Below are 20,662 nucleotides of genomic sequence, written 5' to 3'. Positions count from 1 at the left end.
ACTGAGGACCCATCTTTTAGAAAAATTTCAAACAATTTCAATGGTTGCTACGTCGTAAACTGTACAGGTGCCCTGGCCCAAACAGGCAAAACAAGGCAGAGTAACAGTAGGCTAACGAAGGGGGCTCATTTGCGCTTTCCCTCTTTCAGTCTTGTAATGTTCAAAACTAAAGGTTCAATGCATTACAACATACACACCCAGACCCAGCTGACATTTTTGCATCTGGGAGCAGCAGGGTAAAACACAATTCTCACTCTCAGTCACAGAGCACCTCGACCTCACCTCTATGGCCACCTTATCATTCCCCGTGACCACATGTTCCCAGTCAACCAGGGAGCATTCCTACCGCCTACACTGTCGGCCATGCATTTTAAATGACTTTTGGAGGACTGAACAAATGAATATAAAATGGAAAGCCGACCAATCCATCAGCACATCAATAATAAAAGAGGGAGATCATGACACATTTATTGACTGCAATACCTCCAGTATTTTTTTTCTACAACAGTAGAAACACAATCTGCACAAAAAATACAGTGGCATCCTCAAATTAATGCTCTTGTTGCTCAACCAGGTGGCAATAAAAGCAGCTGCTGCTCAAGTTTGAATTAATTTCATGCTATTGGTACACATGAAATATAAGGATGGAGCATATGCTTATACTCTAGGAACTCCGAGGGGAGTCTTAAAGGAATATTCTGCACAAAATCTGAGCAATGCCCTTGTAGTGTCCCTGAGCACAGAGGGTGTGGTTAGGATGGATTTACACAGTTACAATTGGATACAAATGGTGACCTGTTTCCACAAGGGTGGAAAATATCCAAAGAGATGTCTCGGATGAAAATAAATGGAATTCTGTTTTATTTGGATTGCCACACTGCTATTATATAGTTAAATAACAAACACATACATGGGGCTAGCTGCCATTAAACTGCAAATGCATCCTCGCTTATATTAACATATAAGATATAAGATCTTAGCAATCCTACAGAATTAGATGCCAACTCAACCATTTTTGATCGTACAACAAGATTAGTTGGTTATAACTCTGAGGATTTAAGTGACTCACCCGAAATTTGACACCATCCTTGGAGTTGCTCCATTTAAATGCAACAGGCTGATAATTTGTTTAAAACATAGGTCCATCCTGTTGCTAAACCAAAATCAGTGTGCTGCTGAATAGGATCTGTTGAGGATGTCATGTGACATGTTTTGTAATGTGCTTTTATGAAGGTGTGCCATATGTGTAACTGCATGTCTAGTTTGCGTGTAAATGTCTTGAGTGGAGTTGCCAGGAGATGCAAAATGAATTTAGGTGTAAACTGGCAGTAAAGTTGTGCCGTATTGTATCATTTTGTATCATTTCATTGCATCAGTTTGTATCAGAATCAGCTTTATAGGTCAAGTATGTGTACACAAACAAGGAATTGGACTCCAGTTATGTTTGCTCTCAATGTACAGGGAATAGTTATATATATATATATATAGTTATATATAGTTAATATTAAATAAAAAAAAAATAAAACTGAGACTAATATGTTCAAGATTACGTGATTATTGAAGAATTGTCAGCAGTATTAACATTAAAAACAGTAGTAGATGTCAACATAATTCATTGTATCATTTCCTATCTTATTATTATTATTATTTTTAATTATTTTTGTATTATATAATTTTGTATAGTATCGGGATGTATGGTATTGTACAAAACTCTAATACTCCCGAGTTGGATTTGTTGTAGGTTCCCTTCAAAAATCAACTTCAAATAACATCATTTTCTCTCACCATGTCTATTTTGATGAAGATTTATATCCAGATGATCCAGTCAGAGTACAAATTGAACCATTGTTATATTGAAACAACACATTTAAGGGATTGCACAGCCTCAGGTATGGTATGCAGGCTGTGAGAGCTTTCTCTTCAGTAATTATTTTGTTTCTTCTTTGTTTCTTCTTTCATTTATCTTCTCACCTTCCCTTTCTTCTTGGTTAATTTTTCCTTTCATAGTCGGGCTTCCTCCTCTTTCCATGACTCCACATCAATTTATCAATATCTCCCTCTCCTCTGTCACCCCCCTGCCTTTCCTCTGCTCTGCCATCTCCTTTGGCTTTTTCCATTTCCACATTCCTCCAGTACTCCCTCCTGACCGTACACCTCTTTCCACACATCAGCCTCTTGTTCCTTCTCCCTTTGCTCCTGCTCCTCATCCATCTCCCTTTCCTCCTCCTTGTTCATCTTACCTTTTTCCTTCAGACCTGGAGTAATTTAGCAGCTAGAGAGTCCTGGGCCAGATCTGTCACTGTGGACATACCAGCAGCAACACGAGTGATTTCCCACCTGGACCACCGACACTCCTAATCACATCCTCAGGGACACAAGGAGACAGAGGGATAGGGTGAAAAACAATAGACAGGTGGTGAAAAAGAGGAAGAAGCAGCCCATTAGGTAAACAGGCGGGGACACAACCCCTAACAGAGTTAGAGATCACTGAATTAATTAGGCGCTTAAGTTGGCCAAGTGGGAAATGGAATAAACTCACAAGTGGGACCTCCAGAAGTGTTGACACTTGATTGGTATAAAGGGTCTCTTCAGCTTTTCTTCTTGGCTAATTTTAGCCCTGTCGCACACACTACGTGTATAACGGCTTGCATATGGGGTCGCGCTTAACAAACGTGTTCAAACTTGGTCGAAAACTAGGACAATGTTACAGTCTGTGTGAGCACCCCATCACCTCACATTATACAGTCCAGTGGGGACCACATGAATACAGGATATATACGAGCTGAATACAGAAGAGGAAGTCTCGGTATCATCTTGGCACATTCTCACTTCCAGTAGCTTCTCCGTCTGATAGGCAGAAGAGTGGAGAGCCCCAGTTACAGTATGAAATGTCTTATTTTATTAAGAACTAAATTAGATATATTAAAGCGGCTGTTATTAACTTTCCCAATCAGCTGTGCCAGGACAGATGGAGCAGAAGCACGAGAAGTTAAATCTGCGTCCATGCATGTGTGCATATTTATAGATATATAGGCAAGTTCCGGAGGAGGTTGGCGGTGGAGGCGAGTGTGTGCACGGAGCGCGTACGCCTTGTGTGTCGACTTCCTTTGATTGAAGGGAAAGGCGACCTCCACTGTCAAACTGTGTTGCCTTGCTTAGAAAAAGACTTATGTCCACATTACGCCCCCACGGGTTCCTTCCTGATTAAGAGATGGCACGCGGAGAGATGGACGGAGGGGTGACAGAACGGACCTTGTGTTCATTATGTATCTGGATGCGCTGCTGACAGCTCGCACGGCTGACGGGATGAGACCGTGTGACCGAGGGGGCCTTATTCACACCGGCTGTGCAAATATTGTGCTTGTGCAGAAGACGGAAAGAATTGTTAAGCTGTCAGACCTGCCTCTGATTGGACCTAAAAAAGGTCTTTCCGCAAGCAAAGCACCCAAAGTCTGCCAGTGCGCATGCAAGGTCTAATACCAAAGTGCAATAATTCAGTGGGAAGTGGTGGCTGGATCACAGTTGAAGGATTGATGCCAATAAAAGTGACAGTAAAATGCTAATAAAATGGACCGTATGAGTGATTTTGCACGTCTTAGCCCATTAAGTACAAATTGCTTACGCCCTGCATTACTGCTGACCGTTTCCCAAAGCATACCATAAATGTTTTGGTTGATTTCCTACCTTCCAGGCAGCCACTGGCTTATTTATGAGAATGAATATCATCGCATGTGACCGATGCTCTTTTATATACCGTGCATATTTCCCCTTTAATTCTACTACTTCAAGTGTGTTGTTTTATTTTCTCCTTTTGATGTGCTATGTAAAGCAACTTTACTTAGAAACTGGAATTTTGTGCACCCCCACAGTGCGCTGTCATAAATACAAATGTGTCATACAAACTTGTCAGATGCAAGTTAGTTTGTAACTACAAACGAAACTCATTATGTCATAACAATATTGTGTGTTGAGGTAAACGTGTGTCCTACCCTCTCAGTGAAGTTAAGCAAGTGATGAGTGGTCCGGAGTCGCTGAGACGGAGACATCATTCACCCTGTTAGAAGACACTGAACAATCAATGTGATTTTGAAGCTGTTGTTCTAAGGTGAAAAAGTGACATAATGTTGCTTGAAAACATATTAATCATCTCATGAGGGAGGAAAAGAGCAAAGCGAGGGATAATCGGTGTTCCGAAGTGAACACACGTGCACCTGCGCTGGTGACAGCATGTGTCAAAGTTACCCCGTGCAATATGTGTTTAAGCTTTCCATCCTCTGCTCACCTGACAGGCGCTGCACTGCATCCCTGAAAACAGCCGTTACTGCCTGAGCGCAGATTCCTGCCTTGGTCCTCACTGTTGCTCCAGCTGGGTGTTCTGTGACTCTGCTGTAAACGTATTTAAGATGTTGTGGCCGTTTGTCCCACCACCATGAATATACAGTAAATGGTAGATGCCACATCGGGCTTGTGAGATGTGTCTGTGCCGCCACCATCCTGCAGAGGCGTTCCTTCCTGTTCAGACAACAGACTTTTGTGCTGCTTTTAATGACGGAATTGCCAAAGCAAAGCAACAGGGGGTAACTCTTTATTGATGTATTTGTATTGGTCATCACTGTTGGATAAAAAATGCGTCCTCAAGCCATTGCCCTGGTGATTTATTTTCATTTGTACGGACTGGGAGATTGGTTTATCCGAATGTGCAGCTGTTTCACCGCAGCTCCACTCCACCGTGCTGATACACTGGATGTATCTTTTGTACATAATGCGTGACTTGAATTTATTCAACTTTACTGTTTGTTCTAAGTAAGTCCCTTTTTTAAAGCTCCTGTGTGTAAGATAGTTGGTGGCCCAATCTGACCGGCAATCCCAAAGCGTCAGTATTATTATCTTACCAACAGGAGCTTGTTATGTCTCACTCTGTGTCACAGTTTGTTTTCCACTGTCTGTCTTATTTTGTCGTATTTTCCTTTTCTTCTCGTTTCAGATCCCGTCTCCCCGCACCGTGATTGCCTTTCCACGCTCTTAGTACCTTCACCTGTTCCCTATTACCTGTTCCCTCTGGTGTATATATAGTCCCTGTGTTTGCCCCGTCCATTGCCAGTTTGTCTTTTGTCTCTGTATTTAGTCTTCCAGTCTTGTTCCCACAGTGTTTTTATGTTTCTTTGACTCCTGTGTGTTTTCCCCAGACCCTGTCTCTGTCTAACCCCTGCCTTCTCTGACCACCCGTTTACCGAACCATGTTAGGTAAAAGCCTGTTTACTTTGTCTGAACTGTGTGTCAAGCTGTGCTTTTGAGTCCCTTTTGTTGTTTGTCGTCATCCGGTGGTGTTAGAGCTTTAATTAAGTACTCATTTATTTCCCTTATAAACAAAGTTAGATCATTTTACAATGCGGTAATGCAAAAATATAGTAAGCAACTTATCGCATAGGGTATGATCATCTTATAGGTTATATCATAGAACTATTACTGTTACTATTTACATAAGATGAGGTATTTTGGTATGATCTTTAATTTAACCAAAAGTCTTGTATCATAAATACATGTCTGGCCTTTGTAAATAAAAATAAAAAAAAAAAACTAAAATCAGTTTTGATTATTTAAATTGTGTTCCTTAATAAACATGTGCGCACCACACCCCGTGCACGCAGGTTCCTTTTATGCTTCAATCAAGCAGGTGCATGCAGGAAAAATAGTGAAATTCAAAGGATGTAATTGTCATTCCACCACTTTAATTGCGACGAGATAAAAAAGGGAGCATTATTAGACAGCTACTCTTGACGTGAGAGTTCTCACCCTTGAGAAAATGAAGACCTTCCGCTCTGTGAAATTTGGCACTCTTCAAGGCTTTGTCAGTTTGAAACAAATTTCCTAAGATCAAATCTCAGACCGCTGGTTCTCCGCAGGTCTTGGAGGTTGCTATAGTGATGGCCTGGTTCACCTCCTCTTGAGTGCTGCCGGTGGGTGATTACTGCAGATGAGATTTAAGTCCATTATGTAAAATAAAGGACCAACTGCAGATATGAAAATTATATTCTGGGGCAACAATAAAAAAAAAAACTGCAGTCAGAAGCAACCTCTTCCTCAACTGCCGCAGGAGCACTAATGACAATAACCTTGGACAACTCTTCCCAAGAGTTCCTCTAGAAATATTCAAATGAAGTTACATTATATCATTCTGCCACCAGCTGATTAACTATGAAGTGAGGTTACAGTAATGACTCCACTGTTTTTTGGCAGTATTTCTTTCAGTGGTGTGGTGTGTGTGTCTTCACAAAGGCATGTGTTTGGGTGTGTGTATGTCAGCCAGGTGGGGCCGTGATCGGGGTGTGTGATGAGGCGGCAGAGTGTGAGGAACGAGGATAAGAATATTTGAGAATCTCCTGAAGGCCAGAGGTCGGACTGGAAACCAGTCGTCCTCATTACAATGATGTAGTGTGCTTTCAGCAGAGGGGCAGAATAAACTTGGGTACAGCACTAATATTGACCTCAGGTTTTCCCGATCTCAACCTGTCAGTCTTTCATAATATAAAAGGAGCAATGTGTAGGGTCCTGCTATAAAACATTCAAAAATGTACTAAAACTCAACAGGATGCGAAGAAATAACATCTTTTACGTCATGTCAAAATTATACCTTCTAAAGTTAGCATGCTAACCAGCTAGCCTCAGTCTGTCCTGTCTCATAAGACCACAAGAGGCGATACTGAGTGACTGAAGCGTCCAGTTGGAGAACGTACGTTTCAATAAGTGTCTACACCCAGCTTTCTGTAGAAAGCCTTTTCTGCTTCCAGTCTGATTGAAGGCCAGTTCCTCCATATAAAACCTTTAGGTTCTAACTCTGCCTAAAACTGCAGTAAGCAATGTCTGTCCACTAGGGGTGCTAGCTTCACAAATGCTAAACGCTAATAACTAGATTTTGACATCAAATACAAACACAATGGGCTCATTCGCCAGCTTTAAGGGTTTTGATGTGATTTTATATTCCTTGTATTCTTTGTGCTGAGCTGGGCCGCCATCTATATTGTCGCACTGTAGGCTACTTAATACAAGGTTAAGACATTAATCTTCTGTTCTCGTGAAAGGGCGCTCATTACTTCACCAAAACATTACACTGTTCCCTAAAGGCAATCCGGAGTCTAGAGGAAGAAACTACTGCTAACGTGAGTTGTTCAGAGACTTTCTTTTTAGTAAACTCTGTGTACACAAACAATGTTCTCAATGCTCGTGTGACCCTGGTCTTTACACATGAACAGCTAGAAAACAAAGGAGCAAAGATCTAATGTCATTTTAACTCCAGTTAATTGTCACATAATTATGTCTCTTTAATTTTCAATAATTAAATAGCTCCTCGGTTTTTTTTTTCTTCAAAATTGGTTTGAATTAGTTCTCAGCTTTAACCGTCTGAACCCTAATAACATGAAGGTTGTCATGGTTCCGTCCTGTTCCAAGTGCTCCTCCCAGCCCATCAGCTCCTCCAGCGCTCTCTTGTACCCCCTGCTCACCTACACCTGCACCTCATCCCCTCGCTCATGTGGTTTGTATTTAAGTCCAGTCTTGCAGTTCAGTCATTGTGGAGTTGTCCGTTCTGTTTTCAGTTCCTGATGCTGTGGAAATAAAAATTCCACCACTTACCTGCCGCAGAGGTGGATTTCAACGTTCGATGCCGAGATTCAGTTTAAGTCGATCAGTTCAGCGGAAAGAATGGCTCATATCATTTGTTTGTTTGTTCAGTTGTGTTTCCAGCACAATGTTGTTTAGAGGTAAATCATGCAATGCACAGTTCTCAGCTCCTTCTCAAACGATCGAGCTAACAGTCAACATAACACTGTAGTTCAAGGCAAATACATAGCTGCAACTTCATGATTAATGTGTATATTCACCATGACACTGACATGTATTGAAGGTAAGCCAAGGGTGACTGACTGACTGAACGAGAACAATCCCAGACTCCCTGACAGATCCTGTGATTTTAAGAGTTGTTGCCTGAAGAGAAACGTTACTACATTTGCTACAGCAAATTCGAACTTATTGGTGCCTTCTTGTAAATTCGACATGAAGTAGAATACACTAAGATGTTTCTCTACTAAAAAAAAAAGTGTCAATTTGTCACAATTTGCTGTCAAAGCTACTGTTATTTCCTTAGAGGCGGAAGAAGGCAAAGGACTGGACTCACAATTTTGAGCGTTCGGGGACAATGATTAAACTGTGTGAGGCTGTCTGCAACATGTTCAGAATTATTTGGGTCCACTTGTTCATTCAGCAAATGTTGTACATGAAGATATTTCTTTCCTCCTTCTAGTGATGTAGGTATGGGCCTATATTTGCATATACAGTACAGCGGGGAAGGGAGATCTGATCAAGACGCATTTAGTGTCAAGTGTGAAGGTGAATTGAAGGTGTCCACAGTTCATCTATTCCCCCAATTGGTCAGGGTTCATTATTTCAGAGACCTCCACGAAGCTCAGATTATAACACTGACCGTGCATGACACAAGCAAAAAAAAAATAAGCATAGCTGGCAACTGTCTGCGGTTCATGGAGTTCAAGTGATATAGCCTTGAAAATTATGGTTTCCAACCAAGATCTAAATTTCTAGGTATTCATTCATGCTTTTGGCTGCCAATTAAGCAAGCGTCATGTCTGGATTTATTCTTGTCAGACTTGTGTCATTGCAGGGTGTTGTCATTAAAAAAAACAAAAAAATGGATTTAATGAGACGTCTGCTGAGAGGAAGGACAGGCCAACACTGGCATTAAAAATGGCAAATCTGTCTTTTTCAGAGTGATGATGAAATGTGAAATGCAAATTTTTATCTTCGGTCCAATCTTTGATACCACGATATGCCTTGAGTTGTACCACCACTGCAAATACTTTAGTACTAATTAGAACTATTATGCAATTTGTGTGTTAAAAGACTGCTGGTTTAGGTTGTTAAATTATAGTGCAGTTTGAAAACGAGTGTCATTCAAACACATCATTGGTGCTGTAAACATACTAAACATAATATATACAGATGTATTTTGTGCAGATGTACTCTTTCCTCTTTTCTTGCTGACCTGTGTCTTGTTTCAATTCATTAACTCTGATATGTTGAGACATTTCAATTGGCAGGTGAGAAAAGGGTGGACACATTATGCTACAGTGTGACTCAGATGTTGTCTGGGCTGAGGGTTGAGGACTGTGGTGATTCAAGATGTGGAAGGCAGCAGGGGGAAAAAATGGGGCATGAAGGGAAGGTAAGTAATCGACAATGGCAGCGAATCTTTTCCTCTTTCATAGCTGCTGATATGGTATGGTAGCAATTAAGCAGAAACTGGAGGTAATTATCATTTCTGTGGTACAGAGGGAGAATGTCTTAACATGGATCTTATTCCAATTAAAGTGAACAATTGCAAAAAAGAAATCTCCTGCTCCTGGGCCCGGAGCAGCAATGATGTTTCAGTCATGTGCCATTTGGCGACCAGGCAATTGTGCAGCAATAGGGAAAGTGTACTGATGTGTCAGCAAATTGTAAGAACGGTGGCATCGTCCAGCGAAGGTCAGGAGAGCCAGAGAGAATTCTAACTGTGAGATAAACGTGTCTAATTCTGTGGCTAACTCTCTTGTTGTCTCTTTTATGGCTCACCTCCCCACTCTATAAGCAAATACATGCCAGCGTCACTGGAACAAACAGATGCTTTACTCTAAGAAAGAAATAACTTGATTCATAACATTTGCCAAATTAACAAATCGGCCCAAATAGTTGGGAATATGTTGTAACATTTATTAGTCATCGTTTACTGCATTTGTAAATGTTGTAATGCTCACACTCTATGATATATTCTTTGATCAGTTCGGTGTAAATGGTGAATTTAGCTGAAACAGCAGTTGGGAGGTATGATAGAAACATACAGGGCAGGACATGGAGACAGACTGCTACAATACCTTAAGTGCCTACTTGCCAAAATCTGACACTTATTACAAGTAGAGAATGATCGGAATGTTTTGTATTTAAAGCAGAATTCACAAGGTTAGGGAACTCAGTGCAGCGTAACAACCATTCACACCTGGGCTAACCTAACATCCTGCATGAATGCTGGTTAGGACACTCCCACACAGGGTTTAAAGCCTGCGACTCCAGCCTCTTGGATGAGAAGTGAGGTGAGGTGAAACGTCTTCAAGACACTGAAACAAGTCCAGTTACCTACGATACAGCACCTGGCATTACCATGACCTGGATGACTGAAAACCATCATCAACAATCGGATTCTACCTACACTAATGGAACAAATGGCTCACATGATAGAGCCAGGCAGTCGACTCAGGTAGATTACTCTGAGTCTCCTCCTCTTTACTCAGCCGAGGGAGGACACTTTAATTGCGCTCCCTCAGAGAGGATAAGGTCACGCATGTCAGCTAACTGCTCTGTTCAAAATATAATGGGGACAGCGCAGGTGGCGTATACATTTCCCTAGTTCATCAGAGAAGCACGCGGCCATTCATCAACCTCCCTCTCTGTTAATACATCTTTCCTGGAGAGAGGAGGTGCGGGAGAGACAGAGGAAAAAGAGACGACGGAGAGAGGAGAGGGGGGGTTGTACTGTGGGAGTTACCGTGGTCACATAATGGTTTGACACACTGTTCAGATTCATGCAAGCGGTTTGGTGACAGGAGGGATGAGGATGGTGGAAACAGCCATCTATCTTGACACCTAATAAAACAACAACATATACAAAGTGGTTAGTCAAAGAGCACAGGGGCGAGGTGTAATCCATTGACACTTACTCACTCCTCCCGCTCATCCTCCTCATTCACCCTTCTCCTCTCCTTGGTTTCTTTTGGAAATCAATAACGAATTCCTTCATGTTTCACTGATTAGATGCTTTTTCTTCAGCTCGTGTTTATCCGTGACATGTTTGCTATCATTGATTGTGCTTCGGTTAGGATGGGGCGGTCCGTGCCCGTTGCATTCTGCAGCAATCATTCAGCTGGTCAGCCCACATTAGCCGTGACTTGTTTTCTGCACGCCTGTCAAAGCAGGAGCCAAAATTACTCCGCTTATGGCGAAGTTTCATGCAGGCAGGACAAAAGTAATCAATAGCGGCGCTCGAAAGGCAAGGTGCAAGATCGGCAGACAGGTTGAATAGCGTAATCAAGCCGGAGTGAGGGCTTCAAAGATGATTTTTTCGAAGATGTGTGGACATGCGAGTGTGGATGCTGAGCATGGAAATCAGAGAGGGTAATGGCAATCTATTTTCCTGTCTTCTGTTTGACCGCATCTTTCAGCGCGCTACCAGACATTCTTCAAAAGTGATTCAAAGCAGACTTCTGCATCTAGCATCTGTTTCTGGGTGAAAAACATGCGGAATGCTTTCATGTGAAGAAGGCATTTACTGTTTTGCACTGTTTTTAATGCTGCCTTCGAATGGAAGTTGTGCACAGCGTATGCTTAGTGTTCAAGCGGCATTCAAGTTGTGAGAACACCGTGGCGAGGCGACCACAGGCATGGATCTACAATTTAATCATGGATGTGGCGGGGTCTCTCAGCCTTGCCTCTGATTTTGGTGAGTTGCAATGAAAATTACTCATGCAGCCCAAAAGAAATTTTCACCAACCACAGTGGTGACACCCAGGGGTGGGCATTGGCCACACTGATTGAATTGTTTTTAGAGGTTCTATATTAGAAAAATGTTCCTTAAGCTGATGCAAGTTGAAAAGCTGTGACATCAAGTCTTTGAGCCAAGCAGGATGTTGCAGAATGGACCAGCCAGAAACATATTTAGGGAGCCACGTGATCAAAAATTACACCCTGAAGCTAGAACTTTTTTTGGTGTATGCACCCGGTGAGCAATCCTCTTTGGACTGAGTGGGCGGCATCTTTGCCTTTAGTACCTATTTCTATTATCAAGACTATGGGTAGAAGCCACAGAGGCTTACAAGGTAGGATGCTAATGAGCAGGTAACTTAATTCAGGAAATCTATAGTTTACAATATGACTTGTGTAGCAGGAAGATAGATGCCATTAGTAAGGGCCCTGCGATGAGCTGGCGACTCGTCCAGGGTATACCCTGCCTTCGCCCAGAGAGATGACTGGGATTTGCTCCAGTAACCCCCCGGAAAAGAAAAGGGGATAAAGCAGTTACATTCCCGCGACCCACACGGATAAGTGGTTGATAATGATATGGGATTGTTTTGTTTTTTTTCCCTACTGAGACGGTGGAGGGTTTGGTGATAAATTTTTGGTTTGGTTTGAGTGCGGTGAGTACTCGGTCCCAGTGCGAACTGTCCCTTCACTGTCTGCGGCCTCGGCCACCCATCCTCCTCAGCACTTTTTTATAGTCATTTTAACGACATCTCTAATAAATTGTTTCTTTTAATATTACCATATGATGTCAGCAGCTCTCTTAGAGGTCCCATATTATGTAAAACATTTTTTTCTCTTTTTACATATGTAGATGTATAAACTGGTCCTCCCTGAGCCTACCAACTCCCAGAATGAGGAAAGCAAACGAGTCCTGCATGGTCTCTGCAGCCCACACACTGGTAAAACGGCGCTCCTACAGGCTGTTCAGATTTAGCTCCTGTCGTTACGTAACAACAGGAGAGATTTTAATAGGCCGGCCTCCCCTGCGCACAAACACTCCCCCGTCTCCCCAGAGATATCCGAGAGAGGGGAGTCCATCCCTGAGGTGAAGTTCAGTGTGTCCAGCGGTAAGATAGCAGTGTTTTTGCAATGTCGTAGCTCAGAGCTCGACACACGGATTGCTCTCTTGCTGGTTGTAAAAAATCACCATAAGTGCCTATCGGACTGCTTCATTAATGACGGTCAGTACAAAGCTGGCTTTGCCTTGACACTGACCCTCATAAACGGATCCGTCCCACCCATACTGGACCCAGCAACTGCACCCGAGCCACAGGTAAGTGTCACCGCTGTTTGGTAATATTTGCATTTGCCAAACTACAAGTTACCTTTACTGTTAGCAGGAGCTAGCATTGGCTACATGGTAGTAATTGTAACAACACATACAAACTAATTAACGTATTCAGACACACTAACCATCCTGAAACGTCCTGCTGCAGCCGCAGAGTCTGTACTTCTTCAGGAGCCTCTCCTTCTGGGTCTGATTCTGGCTCAAACAGGAATGGTTGAACATCAGCCTCTCAGCGAGCCACAGCAATACATCCATCACAACATTAACGCATGCTACTGCTAGCATATGCGGCATCCTCTCCCTGAGCGGGGCATGTAGCAGGCAAGGCAGGCATTGACAGATGGAGCTCATTCGCATTTAAAGGTGCAGGCACAGAAAGTAGAGCTCACTTGAGTGACTTTAAGACAGCTGAAATTCAGGACCAGGGATGGGTTTGGGGCAATACATTTCAAATACAGTGCTGTTGGAGCTATGGCAGCTGTGTGAAATTGATGAAAAACAATATAACTGTTAAGTGGAAGACTAAAAGGTGGACCCAAACACTGTTACTCAGACCGGAGGTAGGATTGGGGGAAACAAAAGCAAGCTTTATTAAACAAAGCTGAAATCTAAAAAACCCAAGCAGCATAAAAGAAAATAAGTCATTGTAAGAAAAACACCAAACCAAAAAACAAAGTAGCAAATAAAACAGTTCAACACACTGCAAAGAAAAAGGCAAAGTACAAATCAAAAATCAAAGCTCAAATCAAACATGGGAAAACCAGAACTCACAATCCAAAAAACACATGGGACTGGGAGACTGGAGACAGAAGGAACTCTGGGAGAACATCACAGCGACAGAAGCAATGAACGGACAGAGACAAGAGGGAAAGCAGAGACTAAATCCACAGACACTAACGATGAGACGAGGAACAGTTGAGGAGAGAGACGAGGGAGGAGGCCAGGTGAGGAAACAAGGGGGAGAAGCACAGAGGAGAAAATCATGACAGACAGAGGGAGACAAACATGCACAGAGGGAAGAACACAGGAGACACTGAGAGGACACAAGAGGGCATGGAAATCAAATACAAGACACCACAAGACACAGAACCATGACAATAATATGGGACCTTTAAATAAACTGCAAGCTTGGTGGGAAAAATCCTTGTCTCGGTCCATCATTTACAGTCATCTGTGTCGATAAAAAGAATCTGTGGCATCTTTACTGGGTTGACTTATTCTAAATATATCTATGTCTTATATCTAAAAGATCAGTAAGATCCAAAGTTGATAGTGAGATTGCGGACCTTGCCACGGTCCGGTCACAGTCGCTTGGCATCACCAGTTGCCATTTTTTGCTAGCTATTAATTTTTTTATCTTCTGTGGGTTGACATACTTCTGAGTGATGCAAGTTGGGTTGGTTCTTGGCCAGAGCTCAAGCAGGAAACATAATGTCATGTTACAGCTAAACGGCATGCTAAATTGTGTTTCTGAGACATTCAGAGCAAGCAACAGGTAGTGTCATAATAGAGTCCTGATCAGTATTTGATCAGCTGCCTGGTCTCACAGTTTGATCTGGGTTTTGTGAGGCCAGTGTTCTGCCAGACGGACTTGCAAATAGACCAATCACAGTAGCATATGACTATCAAATCAGGACTGGTGGTGCCCGGTCAAATTATCATGACCACAGTAAACACACTGCAATTTGAAGGCAGCAGTACTGTACAGCGTGGGTGGATGGCTCTGAATCGATAGTCGATTTAGACCAGCTATAAGGACTGGTACTGTATACAGTACGCTGGAAACATGGTTCAGGCCTCATTGCCCTCTGTCTGGCTCTCCGTCATCTGCTGGGAGTGTATGGTTCACTGGGCCATGACATAAACTCAGACAGTATTGCGCCGAAAGGCCATTTCACCAGTAACCAAAGGAACTGCAGCCAGAGAAGAAAAGGCGGAGGAGGAGGAGGGGTGGGAAAACAACTGATGAGAGAAGTGTAACCTGGTGAGGGATGGACTTTATGGATTTCCTTTCCTTACATTCAACAAGACCACCTACGCACAGGGACAACCGCACATACACACACGGGCAATACCACTTGTCCCAGTCACAAGCACACTTGGGGCCACCTGGCCTCAGCTCATCACACCGTCCCCCTCACCACTACAGGCTGGAGCTCTAGAGTAAATGAAAGAGGTGATTATGGAAGCACGTGTCCCTTAATGCCTCTACCAGATCTGGCTAACGCACCATCCCAGGGGAGTTTATAGGTGTGTGTGTGCAAGAGAGAGGCGGAGAGAGGAAAAAAAGGGGACAGTGTCCTGGTTTCTACACACAGTATACAGTGCAGTGCATAGTTTGATACAAAGAGTGCGTTTATACTGTTAGAGGATTGGCTATTTTGCTTGAGTCCTCATTTGCCAGCAACTTCCAACCATTCCACATTCATGTCATATCGGAATGATGAGTAGATTTTTCTTTTTCTTTTTTTCCCTCTGAGATTACTAAGCCTGTCAAGCTCCTCAGGACGTCCAGCTGGTTCGGAAAAAATTAACAAACACAGCTAAGAAAATAGGCAACTGCCACAATTTGACTAAGAAGATTCAGGGGATCTTGTGCAAAACATTTCAAGATACCACATGAGCAAGGTACAATCAACAAACAAACAAGCTAACAAACAAGCGTTTACAAAGTTTTGTCAAATCACCAATAAACTGTCTGGGTGTTTCTGGTGTGCATCTTACTCCTGGTTCCAGAAGATCCATTTCAGTAACATATTTAGTCCACAACTCTAAATTCTATGATTAAATGGTGTTTGAGGAAGCTTTTTCATGCTTTTATCCCTGGAAAGACTCTCATTTCATAGCAGACGCAATTATCCCTCTACACCACCTAGATCCAGAGATAGCATCTGTTTGATTGACAGCTCATTTGAGTATGTATCAGCTTCTATGCCCGCCCTAGAGCCTTCAACAGCCAATGAGTGACAGAGAAGTGACCCACTCTCCTGGACTGGAGCGTTAGGCCAGTAAGGCCCTCACAGCTGCAGACCATCGGCCTCCCACCTGCTTTTAACCTGATGGGTTGATCTCTCTCTCATCACATGTGATTAGTTGCACGTGCATAGACATTAACACAAATTTCAGTCTGTGTGTGGAGTGCCAGTGGCCGCAGTGTGGTGAAGAGAGCACAGAGAGAATGAAAGGAAAGGTAGATCTGAAAGGGAGTGCATTAAAAGGCGAAAAGCTAGAGAGAAAAGTGACACTAACTGCTGGATATTACAAATATCATCACAAGAAGGGGACATGTTTGGTGTTTAAGCGAGAAAAGAACATTGGAGGGCGACCCTCGGCATGTCATATCACAGCTACCTTGCCCGGGTTGATTCTATGTTAGAAGAACATAATCACTGTGAAAGTCAGAAGATGCATAGGCATGGAAATAATGTAGAAAGTAAAGACCAGTACAGCCAACCTTTTCCTGTCAGGTGGAAGTACCCCCGAAAACTCCACTCATACCGGAGTGTCATGATGATAAATCCATGTCCATTCAGAGCTGAAGGGAAATGTCAGGTGCAAAACAATCACTCCAAAAGAGCACCAAGAAGATATACGGGTATCTATTGAACAAAAACTGGCTGTTTTTAAATTTTTTGGTATGTTTGAAAGTAAAATTTAAAGATATATGACTCGGATTAACAGTAAAGATTAACAATAATGTCACAAAAAAGCAACAGGGTTGAGTTTGTCAGAGCCATACTAATAGGGTGCAGCTTATCACCAGAGTAACCGCTAAGTTCAGTTAGTTAGTAAGCTCTATTAGGCGACTCTGCCCGGACTGGGAGCTCAAGGCACTGTGGGAGTGTTAGTGTTGTTTGTTATCAGACTCCTGAGGTAAAAACAGGTAAGGGGCTAGCTGGTTAGCATGCTAACCACATTAGATATCTCTGTAACACAATACACAGAAAGCTTCAACATGTATTTTTCTTTGTTTTTTTTTTACTTTGTGTTTATAAATGTAGTTATTCATTTTAACATATTGCACTTTTAAGCAATATAACAGCATCATTTAGGAAGCAGCGCATGTTTTCCATATGCCTAAGCAGCTGTCTTCATTTTAAAATATTTATTCTACGTCACTCTGTGTGTTTGTTCATTCATTCGACTCACAAGGTGTCGATACCAGCAACTGGGGTACAATTTGTGCTTTCTTTTTTTTTTTTAAATTAGTCGAGGACATTTATTTTTGTTTGTCTAAATATACAAATGTTATTGAAGGCTCTCAGTCATCCATATCTTGGTTATTGTAAGTGTTGTGTCGTGTCAGGCCAACCCTGCCAACTCCCCTCCAGTTAGTTAGAACCGAAGAAGCCTCTTGGATGAGAGGTGAAACGTCTTCAAGAAACTGAAACACGTCCAGTTGCCTACGATAAAGCACTTAGAGATACACCAATATGCCTCAGCCATACCTGTTCAAATCATGCCACTTTGATGTGGTTTCAAGTGTCATGCAGATACGAGTTTGAAAACAGGTATTCTTGGAGAAAGATTGTTTTGTGAGTGGAGTGTACTCACAAAGCAACCATGTGGAGAGAGTATATAGGTTTTTCAGGACTCACCATCAAAGTGTGGACACAAACACAAATTACTGGCCCGGTAGGCGTTAGTGTACACTGGTTGTCAGGTATATTTTGGTGGAAAGAATCCCAGAGAGACAAGAGAGAATAGCACATTCTGGTATGTTAATGTGAATTTTCCAGGGCAGAGGGTGCTGTAGTTATTGGATTTTGCATTAATGCATAGATCGTGATGAGATTTCAGATGCTTGGGAGAGAAGCAAATATGCCTGGGATGCTTAACAATGTTTGCCCTATCCCGTTCTGGGACAAACTTCAAAAGACTAGATCAAAGTCAAAGATGAGAAATGGACAGAAATGGAGAGATTTCCACTTCTTGGCCTCTCTCTTCTTCCTCTGTCTCTTTATTTTATCCTCCTCTAACCTAAACCCACCTTCTAATGATGATAATCATTTTCTGGGACCTTCATCCAAATTAACTTGAATCACAGTAATCAAGATGCATGAACAGGTATGATTTTTAAATACTTTCACACTGAAACAAACCCACTAACACCTGCTAACATCTGGCTTTTGTCTTTAATCTGAATTGGTATTATAGGCATTCACTCCCGCTCTAGTTGACGCTGCAGAAGTTCAGGGTGTTTATCGGCTCCAGCTCGGATTAATCTGGTTGGAAACATAACACCAGGGTGGACATGCTAAGTTTTGCCCCTTGTCAGGCACATTAATAACTAATGATCAGGTATTTAGTATTAACTCAACAGTACTCAGTATCATGTTTTACTTAACTTAAAGGTGCACAAAAAGAGTAACTTTTCAGGAAGTTATTAGTAGTTAATCAGTTACTGGTTACTGGTTTGTGCTCTCATTCATAGTTAATCAGGAACAACTCATGAGGAAAGTGGTAAATGTGTTGTTCACAGATATTAATGAACTAATCATTAATGAACCATCTCCCAGTCTGTTCTCTAGTAACTCCTCATGATCTACAGTCCTCAATCACAGTTCACAGGACTTACTCGGTAACTATTCATTAATTATCAAATCGTTCCTGATTCATTCCTCACTAGTTCCTCAGTAACTACTCAGGACAACTTGTTGGACAAGTTGAGAGCTTCACAATGTTTAGACGGTGACACCTTGCCATTTTGAAATCAGCATTATTTGGGATTTTTCCATGCGTGTGTGTGTGTATGTGTATACAAGTTTGTACCACTGAAGGGGTTGAGCAATAGATTAGAGTATCACTTGTATAAAAATGGTATGATTAATTTCACATAAATTATGCAGATGTATGGAAATATTAGCAGCATCCAACACAGACAGAAGACAGGAAGAAGAATGAGAAGTAATTTTGTAAAAAAAAAAAACGCCTCCAGGGGTTGTCCTGTACAATTTAGCATATTTGTTAAGTTACACAAACAAGCCAGACATTGACAGCTCCTGTTTGCTTGGAAATATGTCGCTTTCTGCCATCTGTGCTACAAAAGTAAGTCAATTATTTGCACAGTAATTTAGAATTCATGCTTCGAAGCTTTCGGAACACTTTGTAACACCTTTACCTCCACGTCTCGGTAAACATCCATTTGTAAACACCTCCAAAAGCTTTTTAAATGAAGACATTTCTTCACGTATACCAATTATTGGATAATTTTTTGAAACATTTGCCGTTGTGATTTATACAAAAACAACAAAGCCTGTCCTTGCTGGGCAAGGTCAGGTTACTACAGTAAAATGCACCAATAATCAATAAACCATTTGCAATGACAAACTGGCCAGTATCATGTGGAGGGAAGGGAAGGCTGGAAAAGGAGGAGAGATAATCACCTGCATATTCTTCTGAGAAAACGGAGAGGAAACTGCTTTGGGACATTTTGGAAGCCGGGGAGAGATGGTACACTTCCTGAAATATGAATACCTGACATTCCTCAGCCAGATTCATAGTGGCATCACTGAGTGTGAAGAGGTGATATATCCCAGAGATTGGGTGATGATGACATTCCGAAAACACAGTGCACACTCGCTGTCATTTTGAATGAGAGGATGGCAGCTGACTGCTCAACACTTTTCCACACATTTTCATGGAAATTAAATCCTGCCTACCTTTACCTCACAGAGGCAATAATGAAAATTGAGTTCTTCTGACCGCAGGACTGCGTCTGACTGTGTGTGATTAAGGTCGACACAGACAGAGAGAGACTGAGCTGAGGAATTGGGCAAACACAAACAATATTACAGAGAGGGGACAATTGTTGACAGACAAGTAAAGTTTAATGAACATTTTGTTTAGTCTCATACACAGGCTATTATTATGACATCTATGCATTGTGTTGCCTGCTAACCAGCTAGCCGTGACCCTTCCCAGTCCAAAGCTCCCAGAGCTACCAGTCAGGATCGCTAGCTGCACTGCTAACTGAGCTAACTAGCTGAAGGCAGCTAAAGTTAGTGGTTAAGGTAGGAATATGCTGCTATTTGTTTAGGATTTCAACAAATGGCTTACATATTGCACACCTTTTAAAAAGAGGCCACAGCTTTAAGCGCCACCCCATCCAAATGAAAAATACCAAAATTGCAAACAAAATAAAACAGGTATGAAACAGGTGGTGCTGTTTTAAAAATGTTACATATTCTATTAATTGCCTCTGCAGAGAGCATTATACATTCTACATGTTCAGTAACTGCACAGCTTGGGTTGTAATACACCATAGAATGACCAGTTACCAACAACAGTAACTGGTTCAGTTGTTTTGAAGCACTAACCTCTAATAACCGCCTGAAGCTTAGTTAACTGTGTTGGTTTGCACAGCAATAATCAGGTAAAAAGTAGTATTGATACTGAAAATACATGACCGCCAGCCAATCACAAAGTGGATGATATAACTGTTAGTGTTGTCTTTCCCAAAATACACCACCACTGGACAGAACATACTTTGCCGTTTTGTGGAGCGCGGTATAAGTTTGTATCTGACATTTGTTGAAGTAGCTGTTCATAACGCTATAATACTGATTTTGGGTGTGTGTGTGTGTGCATTTGTGTGTATTGTGGGCCATGTTTGCACGATCAAGATGACCTTCAAGTGTTTTAACATGTCGATAATAATGGACCGAGTGTGCCGATTTTTGACCCACTTTCTATTTGGGAAACAGATGTCCTGTGACAAAAATACGCCAAAAAGGCACTGTAAAAAATTCTAGT

This window comes from Acanthopagrus latus, chromosome 21, assembly GCF_904848185.1.
Source record: "Acanthopagrus latus isolate v.2019 chromosome 21, fAcaLat1.1, whole genome shotgun sequence".
Classification (NCBI taxonomy): Eukaryota; Metazoa; Chordata; class Actinopteri; order Spariformes; family Sparidae; genus Acanthopagrus; species Acanthopagrus latus.
This window is presented reverse-complemented; position numbering follows the sequence as displayed.